Genomic DNA, 12,319 nt, shown 5'->3' on the forward strand with positions numbered 1-12,319 from the left:
CAATGAAGCTGGAGTTTGAAAACCTTGGCATTTGTCCATCCATATCAGGACTGAATTTGTAGCGCATGCTTATCGATTTTGTTGGATCACCGACCTGTTGTCAAAGTTTAAGCAGAGTAAATATGAAATAATCAGAAGTATCAGTATTATTTACTTAATAAACGATAATAAATAATAATGACAACATCTTACAAGCCCTTAGTGATTTGTTATGTAACCAGAAGTTATGACTTTGGATTACTGAAAATGATGTTTGGACCACTGTGGACTCGGTGGTCACTCCGTCTTACACATGTTAAGTTACAGAAACATGAGCTAAGGTTCATTGTTGGTTGACCGTGTATCAGTAGAGAAAATGTATCCATGTTACATGACCTGTCTACGTTGAAGACAGTTCTACTGTACGGAGCTTAAACTTGCAGAACTACCACAACCATCATCAAGGAGGTACAAGCATTTATACAAAGTTGTCTATGCAAGATACTCAACATCCTTTGGCCGGATACCATCAGCAACAGCCTAACGTGAGAGAGAACAAATCAGTGGAAATAGGAATGGACGGTGGAAATGGATAGAACATACATTACGGAAATCATCAAACTGTATGATGAGGCAATCCCTGACTTGGAATCCCGAAGGGAAGCGGAGGTAGATACGAAAAGGATGAATAACAACTGGAAAGAGCTGGAAAGGATTTCTCGGGATAGGGTTGGATGGAGTGTGCTGATGGGCAACCTATGCTCCTCGAAGAGAGGTAACAGGCGTAAGACAGTAAGTTCGACTCATTATATTCATGTTTGTGGTGCCATTTCTCTAACTTCATCAAGAGACACTGAAGGTTCATTTGCTCACATCTTGGGCTGTGAGGCTGGATCATGTCAGATAAAAGGTTATTTAGTAACTCTACAATTAAAAGTTAATTTTTCAGACTAGAAAATAGTCTTTTCCTGCACAACACCAGTATACATACGGGTAATAGCTCTGTAGATTTTTTAATGGTACATTTTTTCAATGATAGAAATATAGATGCACACTTTTAAAATCTACAACACAAAAGAAAGGTTTCTCGTATTTCAAGTACCACAAAGCTGCATTATTGAAGGACCTGTTCCACTGCTTTTGATAATAGATGAAAGGACTCAGGAGCTTGTGAATTTGCCCTAGTTATTGTAACTGGTCCTTTCAGAAACGAATCGAGACGCAGGGGTTTCTGAATCGTCGGGTTTTAATTTCAGTATTAAAAGTTCATACCACACCTTGTCGAAATCCTTGCAACTGTTGATGCACAAGCAGAGGTATGGGACCAATTCTGTCTGTTCTCATCAGCGATCGAAAAAATTCATTGTGCTGCATCATGCTGAAACGTGACTTAATCAGTTCATGATGAATTGAAATAATGGGATTTCCATCTGGGCAAAATCATACATTTGTACAGTACTGTTTATTAAGAATGAATATGACAATAATTGACTTGCTGATAAAAATATCTGCTTTAAAATTAAGATTGTAACATCTGTCGTTTGGTCTATTTCTCTATGCACCCACTAGGCAAAGAAAATGAAAGAAAATTGTAGAAGTTTTGACCTGTAAGAATGAAATATCACTACAACCGTTTCCAAAAGAAAGAAGTGGTATTGATTTCGATTTCTCAGGTTACTAGATTATTTTGGAGATTTGGTAGTTTAGGAAGCTAATGCAGAGTTTTAAGTTACTGTACGTGGATATCTGACGTCGGTTAATATAATTTCAATTTCGACCAAATAACTGCCTAAAGTCTCATTGGTCAAAGTCTGTTCTCTCTGAATTATTAATAATAGTCAGCGTATAGACCTAACTATTCTTTCCCAAGCTCCACCTCTGTGACTAGATGAGGCGGGCTAAAATGCCACTGAACCTGCCTTGTTGACAATCCATTTCTTATCCTCTGCTAATTCCACTGTTGCACAAATTTTCTTAGTTCGAATACTGTACCCACTGTAAATTTCTATGGGGCTTCCTGCTTCTTCCTCCCATAAAACGTAATACGGCCATTATAAACGACTCAGTATTCAAACTAAACGTCATTTCAATATGTAATTTTCATGTTTGCAAACAACTAAATGCACATCCATACATTTCTTCCAGTGAACTTCCTTTCTTGACTATAAACGATCCAAAGTAGTCTACTCATACAGCTGAGAAGCTATACCAGTCTTGTTGCACTCTGCAAGCCGTAAGTAGCTGAAGTGTCCTGAATTCATCATAAACCGTTGTCACGTCAAACACTTTCCTTGTCAAATGCTTTCTGGTGCATCAAAGCAAAACTTAAATACATCTTGTTTGAAATCCCATCCTACAACTAGAGTTCGATGAGTGATATTGCAACTCGTTGACATTTCTACTAAAGACTCTTTTTTACATACTTCAGGCAATATAGTCCTTATTTCTTTTGAATTGGTTATCCATTTCTTTAATTTGATTGCTTTTCTACATAAAAATTCACTTATCTGCTTAAAAACGTCTTTACCTGTTTACATGTGGAAAAGAATATGAATCAATCAACAATATAGAAATTATTCTTGACGGCATTTGTGACATAACAATCGTAACCACCAGAGAGTTTGTGCTGTCTTGTCCATGGAAAAGTGCGTTGAGCGAGACGGGACGGTGGATGTGCACCATTGAGGGATCCCATGGTAGGACGAAACAGCCTCCGAGTGCTTCCAGGCTTTCCATGGCGGTCTAGCTTGAATTGACTAATGATCTCAACTACTAAAATTCCTACTAAGTCAAAACATGCAATGGCTTACTTTTATCAAGAGAACGCGGTTGTTGTAATGGAAGCAACTACTATTATAACCAATTGTACCAGTAATTGTTTTACCGTACTTGTTTGTTTACCTGTACCAAAACACATAGATTCTTCCACTGATTGTGACCTTGCACGAATTCGGTTACGCTCAGTAACCACACTTGTAACCTGGCACGATCTCGGTATCCTTTCGACACTACAAGATCGCCAACAAATACAGCTTGAATACACCCACCAACTGCCTTCTGATATTTGGCTTGCGGGTGATCTTATCAGTCAAGTGACACGTGGTCTTCCTGTAGTGGTGATCATAGTCAACCGCGACTCGATGACACACTACACATGCATCGTAATCATTGTGTGAACGAAATTCAAGAATCTTGGTTAGCTGATTTACAGGACTTGCTGTTACTGCACTCAGTGGCAACTTTTGATAGTTGTTGCGGATTGGATAATAAAAGCACCAATAACAATGGCTAGAACATTAGCAGATGTTACTGACGTTTCAGCTGTTCAGACTATGAATATTGTAGAGACATGCACAGTGAAGATAACAAACTTAAACGAAATGCCTAAAGGAGTCGGAGACGTCGAAATAGGCGAAACAGTTTTTAGAAGACAAAAATTCAACAGAAGACGTAGTGTTAAAGAAGACCGTTTAAGAAACACTTCACACGTCCTTGGAATATGCGACAGGATCTTCCAGAACTGAAAACATTGAACTGATTATAACTTTTATAGTGAATATTATTAATTTCACTAACTCCGTCTGTGGCTCTTCTCGAGTTACTGCCGGTCCCAAGCCCGGCTAGGGGAGGAGGTTGAGCATGGGGTTAGCGACCCCATCCCGTAGAAAACTAACTCGCTAGAAATGCGCTAACCAGAAAAAATAATCCAAACCATTTAAACTCTGCACTGGGATTTAGAAGGTCTTTGTTTAGAAGAACTATGACGCTTCATGCTGAAAGCCGAGTTCCCTCGAAATTCACTAGGCTGATGCCCCTTCTGACAGAGTAACTGTAAGATCCAAACTACGTTTGGACTGCTGGACAGCTGTCTGGATGAGTTAGATACGCGCCCTCGCCCGATTGAAACCAAAACAAAGTAATTAGGTAAGATAGCGGTTCTATAATTTATCATAAATTTAAGTGTACATTATTACCTAAACAAATATAACCACTCAGCTATCCAACCAATAATTGTTCAATTGATCAAATCTAATTACAATAAATAAGAAAGTTGATAAAGGATGCAAGAAATTTACCAATCACAACAAATCAACGTTATTCTATCCTGGCTGGATAGATCACACACAACAGGAGGAACAATTCAATATGGCTACCGCCAAGAACAAGTGTCAAGTAAAACAACACAGATGCAGTTCAGGAAGAAACACAAACTTAGTGAATGCGTAAGAAAACAAAAACTATAATAAAAAATACAAGTATTAACAACTCAAATGTAATCAAAATACAACAATGTACAACTAAGGGAATCAATAGGAACAAAGTACAAGTATATACATGGAGGGATTTTCACAAACACACAAAACATTCAAAATGGATCTTACAGTAACAATTTTTATCGGTACATGAAACGTCCGGACACTATGGAAGACCGGGAAGACCAGTCAAATAGCAACGGATATGAGGAGATACAACTTGGCAGAACTGGGAATCAGCGAAACTCATTAGACCCAAGCTGGACAACAAAGGCCAAATAGGGAGAAATGCTGCTATACACCGGCCACGAAGAGGACGATGCTCCACACATTCAGGGAGTTGCTCAGATGCTGTTCAAGGAAGCACTAAATGCACTTGTAGGATGGGAATCTCACGGATCCAGAATCATCAAAGCATCATTCAAAACAAAGAAGGAGAGGATCACAATGAATATTATCCAATGTTATGCACCCACCAATGAAAGCAACGAAAACATTAAAGGTCAATTCTACGAGCAGCTGCAATCAACCATAGGGAAGTGCCCAAGAAAGCACTTCACCATTCTGATGGGAGATCTCAACGCCAAAGTCGGAATAGACAACACCGAATATGAAGATATCATGGGACAACATGGACTGGGAGAGAGAAATGATAATATAGAAAGATTTGCAAATCTGTGTGCATTCAACAAATCGGTCATAGGCGGCACAATATTTCCACACAAACGTATACGCAAAGCTACATGGATCTCACCGCACCACACCACAGAGAACCAGATAGATCGTAATTGCATCAATAGAAATTTTCGAAGGACAATGGAAGATGTGAGAACCAGGAGAGTAGATGACATAGCTTCAGATCACCACCTAGTTGTGGCCAATTTAAAACTGAATCTAAAGAAGAAGTATACAAACAGCACTACAAATGTTCAGTACAGCCTTCCTTCGAGATACTGACAAACTCAATGAATTCAAGATAGCTCTGAGCAACAGGTTCTAAGCCTTACAGGATCTACTGAAGGAAGAAGAAACTACTATGGAGGACGACTGGAAAAGTATCAAAGAAGCATTGACTTCAACGTGTCAAGAGGTTCTGGGCCTCAATAAGCATCATCATAAGGAATGGATCTCTATAGAAACACTGGACAGCATCAAAAAAGGAAAAACAAGAAGCCAGCAATTAACAACAGCCGAACACGAGCAGAGAACGTCCAAGCACAAGCTGAGTGTATAGAAGCAAACAAGCAAGTGAAGAAGAGTATTAAAGCCGACAGGCGGAAATACGTGAAAGAACTATCAACGACAGTGTAAAAGCAGCAAGAGGAGGAAATATAAAACAACTATAAGAAACAATGAAGAGACTAGAAGGGAAATATAGTAAACCAGAGAGACCGGTCAAAGACAAAAAGGCAGGACAATCACTGAAATTCAACAACAGCGGAACAAATGGGTAGAGTACTTCGAGGAACTCCTGAATAGGCCGGCTGCAATGAATCCACCGGACTTCGAAGCAACACGCACAGACCTTCCTATTGATGTCAATCCACCAAAGACGGAAGAAATCAGAGTAGGCATCAGACAAATCAAGAGCGGGAAAGCAGCAGGACCCGACAACATGCCAGCTGAAGCACTGAAGTCAGATATCGAAGTAACTACAAACATAATTCACCTTCTATTCAAAAAGATTTGGGAGGAGGAACAAGTGCCGATGGACTAGGAAGAAGGACACCTCATCAAGATCCCAAAGGAACGAGATCTGAGCAAATGTGAGAACTACAGAGGCATTACACTCCTGTAAACACCAGGGAAAATCTTGAACAGAGTGTTGCTGAACCGGTTGAAAGACGCAGTAGACGCCCAACTTCCAGATCCACAAGCTGGATTCCGTAGGGATCGGTCGTGCACAGACCAAATTGTGATGCTGCGGATCATCGTCGAACGATCAATTGAGTGGAACTCGTCACTGTACATCAACTTCATTGATTATGAAAATGCATTTGACAGTGTAGATAGGAGAACATTATGGAAGTTTCTTCGACACTATGGAGTTCGTGAGAAGATTGTCAACATTATCCGGAACTCATACGACGAACCACAGTGCAAAGTAGTGCATGGAGGACAGCTGACAGATGCATTCCAAGTAGAGACCGGAGTCAGACAAGGCCGTCTACTCTCTCCCTTCCTCTTTCTTCTGGTGGTCAACTGGATTATGAAAACCTCGACATCTGAGGGAAGACACGGCATACAATGGGTAGCTCAGAACCAAGTAGACGATTTGGACTTCGTAGATGACCAAGCCCTCCTATTCCATACACACGAACAAATGCGGATAAAGGCAGCCATTGTAGCAGCAGTCTGTGCATCAGTTGGCCTCAACATACACAAGGGGAAAACCAAGATCCTCAAATTCAAAACGAAGAACAGAAATCCAATCAATCTTGATGGCGAAACTCTGTAAGATGTAGAATTCTTCACATACCTGCGAAGCACCACCGATGAACAAGGAGGTTCAGATTCAGACGTAAAGACGAGGATTGGAAAAGTAAAGGCTGCATTCCTTCAATTGAAGAACGTATGGAAGTCAAAGCAACTTTCAACCAATATCAAAGTGAGAATCTTCAATACGAACGTCAATGCAGTTCTACTGTATGGAGCTGACGCTTGGAGAACTACAATAACCATCATCAAGAAGGTACAAGTATCTATAAATAGCTGTCTTCGCAAGATACTCAACATCCATTGGTAGGATACCATCAGCAACAGCCTTCTGTGAGAGAGAACAAATCAGCTTCCAGCTGAAGAGGAAATTCGGAAAAGACGACGGAAATGGATAAGACACACATTACGGAAATAGTCTAACTGCATCACGAGGCAAGCCCCAACTTGGAATCCTGAATGGAAACGGAAAAGAGGAAGGCCAAAGAACAAATTAAGTCGAAAAGTGGAAGCAAACATGAGAAGGATGAATTGGAACTGGAAAGGATTGTCCAGGATCGGGTTGGATGGAGAATGCTGGAGAGCGGCCTATACTACTTCATGAGGAGTATCAGGCGTAAATAAAGTAAGAAATTAATAATTTCACTGTGTATTTTTGATGTTTTTGTTTCACTCAACTTCTGAACTTGTTTGTTTAGATAATGATTTCTGGACATTTTGGTTTTTCTTTGTCTTTGGTTTGGTTTTTGAGAGTTTTCGCTCCGGTAGCCTACAAAGTTAAAGGTTTGTTTTGTACTTGTTATAGTTATTGTTAGGATGACATTTGGGTCGACTATCTGTAAATTTCGAATAAACTTTGGTACCTAAATTGGAGCTTTGTTCTATTGTCAATTTGGGTTCATACGTGCAAATAGATGGATATACCGTACTTCAATAATGGAAGAAAGCGAAACAGACACTTTTAATGGGTTAGGAACCGACAGGTTACAACAATAATATCAATTATGCGGGAATATGTGCAGCTGTGTACTGATGCCCACATAGACTTGGTTATGTGCATCGTGTCGTTGACCACAATTGATATTTTGTGGACCCAACAACCGGAGTACACACAAACAAATATCGAAGCTATGTGATTGAAGCTGAAGTTGTTTTTGTGACCTTATTATGGCTGCAGAGGTCGACTAATATGGATTCACATAGATACATTCCTCTACCGTATGCATTACGATTTCAGAATCTCTGAACCTCTTCTCAACTTTGATAAGTCTTAAAACCATGTAAAAGAAGTGTATCCACTCTAATTCTTTGGTTTTTCATAATAAATTTTTACTCCATACTGAATGTTTTCTGCTTAGCTAATGTTTACCAAGGTTACTTTAAGTCCGTTCAAAAGTCATTCATAGGTTATGACCTTGCCACGTGCTCCACTGTCTAGCTCGGAACATTGTGGAATTCGTGTTTCACCTAAAGTATACAGAAAGCATGGAAAAGGTACACTCTTAAATCAGACCAATTAAGTCAAATATAGGAATTACTCAGATGAAAATATTAAAAATCTGAAAAACATGTTTCGTGCGACTAACTGAGAATTGTTTACGGATGACTTACTGGAAAACACTACTAGTGATATCAATTGTTATCTTAAATTCTATTTTAATATTTATTGTCCCACTGAAAATTTTAATCGACTTAGATCTTCACAACTAAAACGACTGCGAGGGGTATAAGAAAGAATGCAGAAGCAAAACTCTGTTCGTGAGCTAAATGGTCTAATAAACGTGGAGATTAGAATTCTGAGCTCCATGTTTATTCAGAAACTCCTATCTTATAAAAAATTATCAAGTATGTGGAAACCCTTTAAATAACTTACGGGTGACGGGCATATTATAAGTAATAACCACCTGAATGTTTGTGACTTAAATAAGTCTTTTACACGTTAGTTATATGATGTGATGCTCTCTTTATCCACAGGTTTGAAGAATAGTTATGTCCCTACTTTCACTGAAACTAATGTCCGAAAATGTCTCCGGTCACTTAATTCATCTCAGTACTCAGAACGTGAAAAAATCCCGAACCTCCTTAAAAATGTTGATGATGACACAGGTATTCACTGTTTGGCAACGCTTCTACCAGTAACACCTAATATAATTCGTTCCCACCCAGAGTTTTAAATGAGCCTAAGGGACATTTATTGTGTCTGATGATCTTAGATTTTTGGCAGCTTACACAGGAGCGTGCCCACTCCCTCACGTCTTTATCCATGCTAGGCCATCAAAACCGTTCTGCTATAAGCTTGATAGTTGCACGAACACCTGGATGAGAAAGTTTGTGCAATGTGTTGAAGACATTGCGTCGATAATGTTTCGGCACGATTGAGCGATCCCTACCTGTAGATGTGTCACACAGTAAGGTTTCCTCACCTGTTCTCATCTGTTTGATGCCTAGTTTAAGGGTTGTAGACGATAACTCGTGCTGAAGATCAGTGTTTTCTTCTTGAAGCTCGGCGAGTTTAAGAAGGTCGATTCCTTGGAAACTGTTCAATGAAGTTATGCGAGATAAGGCGTTTGCAACTACATTGTTTGCTCCAGAGATGTGTTGAATGTCTGAAGTAAACTGAGAAATGTAGTCCAGTTGTTGAGACTCACGAGGTGAGTGCTTGTCTGAAGAGGAGCTTAACGAGAAAGTAAGATGTTTATGGTCAGTGAAAAGGGTATATTCGTGGCCTTCGATATAGTGTTGAAAACGCCGTACAGCACAATACATAGCTAGGAGTTCTCTACCGAATGTACTGTACCTCGATTCGGTTTCTAGCAACCGTCTAGAGAAAAATGCCAAAGGTTGCCAGGAGTGGTTAACCCATTGTTGTAAGACTCCTCCGATTGACGAGTCAGATGCGTCCACCGCGATGCTAATGGGCGCTTGAGTGTCCTGATGTGCAAGCATTGTTGCTTTAGCGATAAGTTCCTAAACTGTGGAGAATGCTTTTCGTGCGGTGTCGTCCAAATTAATGGATTTCGCATTTCCACGAAGTTGGTCAGTAAGAAGTTTCATGAGTAACGCGCATTTCGGTATGAATCGTCTATAGAAACTTACAAGGCCGTTAAACATTCGTGATTGCTTGATCGAGGTCGGTTCTGGATAATCCAGAATGGCCGCTACTTTGGTCCTAAGGGGTCGAATGCCTTGAGCATCTATAGTGTGTCTTAGGAAGTCTAATGAGTCGGTTCCGATTTGGCATTTCTGGATGTTTATAGTAATGCCATGTTTCTGTAGTCGTTCGAAAACAAGATCCAGATGCTTGAGATGTGATTCTCTGTCCGAACTTGCGATTAGGCAGTCGTCAACATACGCGTGTAAGAAGTTGAGACCTCGGAAAACGTCATCCATGAATCTTTGGAATGTTTGAACAGCGTTTCTTAGACCGAAAAGCTGTTTTCGGTATGTCGTCAGTAGCCATAGGGATTTGGTTATACGCTTTGACCAAGTCGATTTTCGAAAAGACAGTTGTACCTTTCAAGGTAGCTGTCAAATCGTGAATGTGAGGCAACGGGTAATGATCGAGATTGGTTTTCGCATTCAATCGCCGATAGTCGGCTATGTTCGCCGGCTACGGCTGCCGTTAACGCGTGCCGGCTTGGAAGTTTCCCGAGTTGTTTTTCGAGTCAGTCGGTTTCGTGTTGGGAAAATTGCAAGGTTTTCTGCAATTTCTGGAAGACTTTCCATACTGGTTATGATACCAGCACCAGTCGGGGTTATCTGTCTCTCGTGGTCTAGGGACAGATCGCTTGCGTGAAATGCTTCTACGTGGGGTGCGCGATCTCTTACGGTCGGTACGAAGATTGAGATAACGCGTAAGTGTATGACATAACTCGGTTATATCATTCTGAGTCGTGTGAGGATTTTCTTTTACAGAAAATACTTCGATAGTAGATTTCGTAATTTCTAAAATACGACCGGCAGATGCAGCCAGTTCGTCTAAGGCGTTGTCCTGAAACGAGACAAGGAAAGTTTGCACCTGTTGAGGAAGTTTAGACAATAAAAGTTGTTTGAATAGACCTTCGTCGAAAGTTTTTGGACCTACAGCCTCTCTCATCCGTTGCAACATGTCCGTCGCAGAACCGTGTTTCAGGTCGATGTTATTGAAGAGTTGATCTAACCTTTGTCGATCAGTTAGGTCTCCTCGCTTAAGAATCGAACGTTTTAAGGTTTCGTAAGGTTCAGAAACATCACTAGTAAACATACTAGGTGTTACGTACCTGTTGAATTCGCGCGGTAGTGCCTTGACTACTGCGAGGAATTGTGCACGTGTGTCGATCACGCCGTGCTCGGAGAAGTCGGCTTTTGCGTAGCAGAACCAGGCTTCGATATTGTCGGGCCAGAAAGGCATCAGTTGAAACGAAGGTGCGGACAAAATCTCAAGCTTGAGTACTTTGGGTGTCTGTTCAGTCATGGTGAAATATGAAGTACGATAATGAACGACGGGAAAAATATATATATCGAAGAAAAAACACGAAAAAAATCAATGTTTAAAAAATAAAAAATAAGGCAATGATATATAAAAATCCCAAAAAGGAACAGTCTCACAGTTGCAATTCGGTGTACCAGATCACGTTGGTCTCACTAATGATGATGACACAGGTATTCAGTGTTTGACAACGCTTCTACCAGTAACACCTAATATAATTCGTTCCTACCCAGAGAAATCAAAAGACAGAGTCGAGGAGATCGGAAGAGTGTATTTGGCGATTACCAATATATCGGAATTCTCTGATCTAATCTGGCTAGCGATTGCGGTAGATGTTGAGCACAGCGTTACCACACGTGATCTGGTGCGGATGCATGACCGAGCGCCTTCAGCTAGATGAGTCCACTAAAACATTTGGTCAGCACCCAATGTCGAAAACTTAGAGCTATTCATTTTGGGGATTTATTTGCCGCTACAATGTGCTAATGTTCTGTGTTATTCATTCATGAGTACCTTTAACAGATTGTTCTTAACCAATCTCATACCGAAAACGTGGAGGAAGGTAAAAATAATCCTTATACGTAAGAAGGTATCTGACAATAAAAATGTGAAATTTATACCCATAGCAGTAACTTCACCTTTCCCCAAAACAATGGAAAAATTATTGATACTTACACTTCAACCTGCAATTAAAGAGCACATTGATCCGTATCAGTTTGCTTACAAATGCAAAAGAAGCACCTTAGATGCTGCTATCGCTCTGCATCATAATATAGTGTTCAGCTTGGAAAAGGGTACTATACTTTTGCTTTCGATTCTATACCAAGACAACTTTTAGGTAACAACGCTGACAGCTCGATAACCAACTGACTATGTTCCTACCTCTCTGGAAGAGAACAGCACACTATTCGTAAGAAAGTGTTCAATGTCTTTACTGTCTCATGAAAGTGTCACAAGGAGCTGTTCCTTTGCCTATTGTTTTCTTTTTTTCTGAATGATCTTCCACAGAAAACACATTTATTAAATGTGTGGACGATCTCATTGTATGTATGCCAGTTTCTACCTCTTTACATCTCCTTGAAATAGATGAGTTTTTGTCTCGTAACAAATAGTGGTCTGCTGTTAATGGTCCCATACTTAATTCGTCTAAATGTCAAACTGTTAACTTTATCCCGAGACATGA

Source organism: Schistosoma haematobium, chromosome 2 (genome assembly GCF_000699445.3).
Source record: "Schistosoma haematobium chromosome 2, whole genome shotgun sequence".
Classification (NCBI taxonomy): Eukaryota; Metazoa; Platyhelminthes; class Trematoda; order Strigeidida; family Schistosomatidae; genus Schistosoma; species Schistosoma haematobium.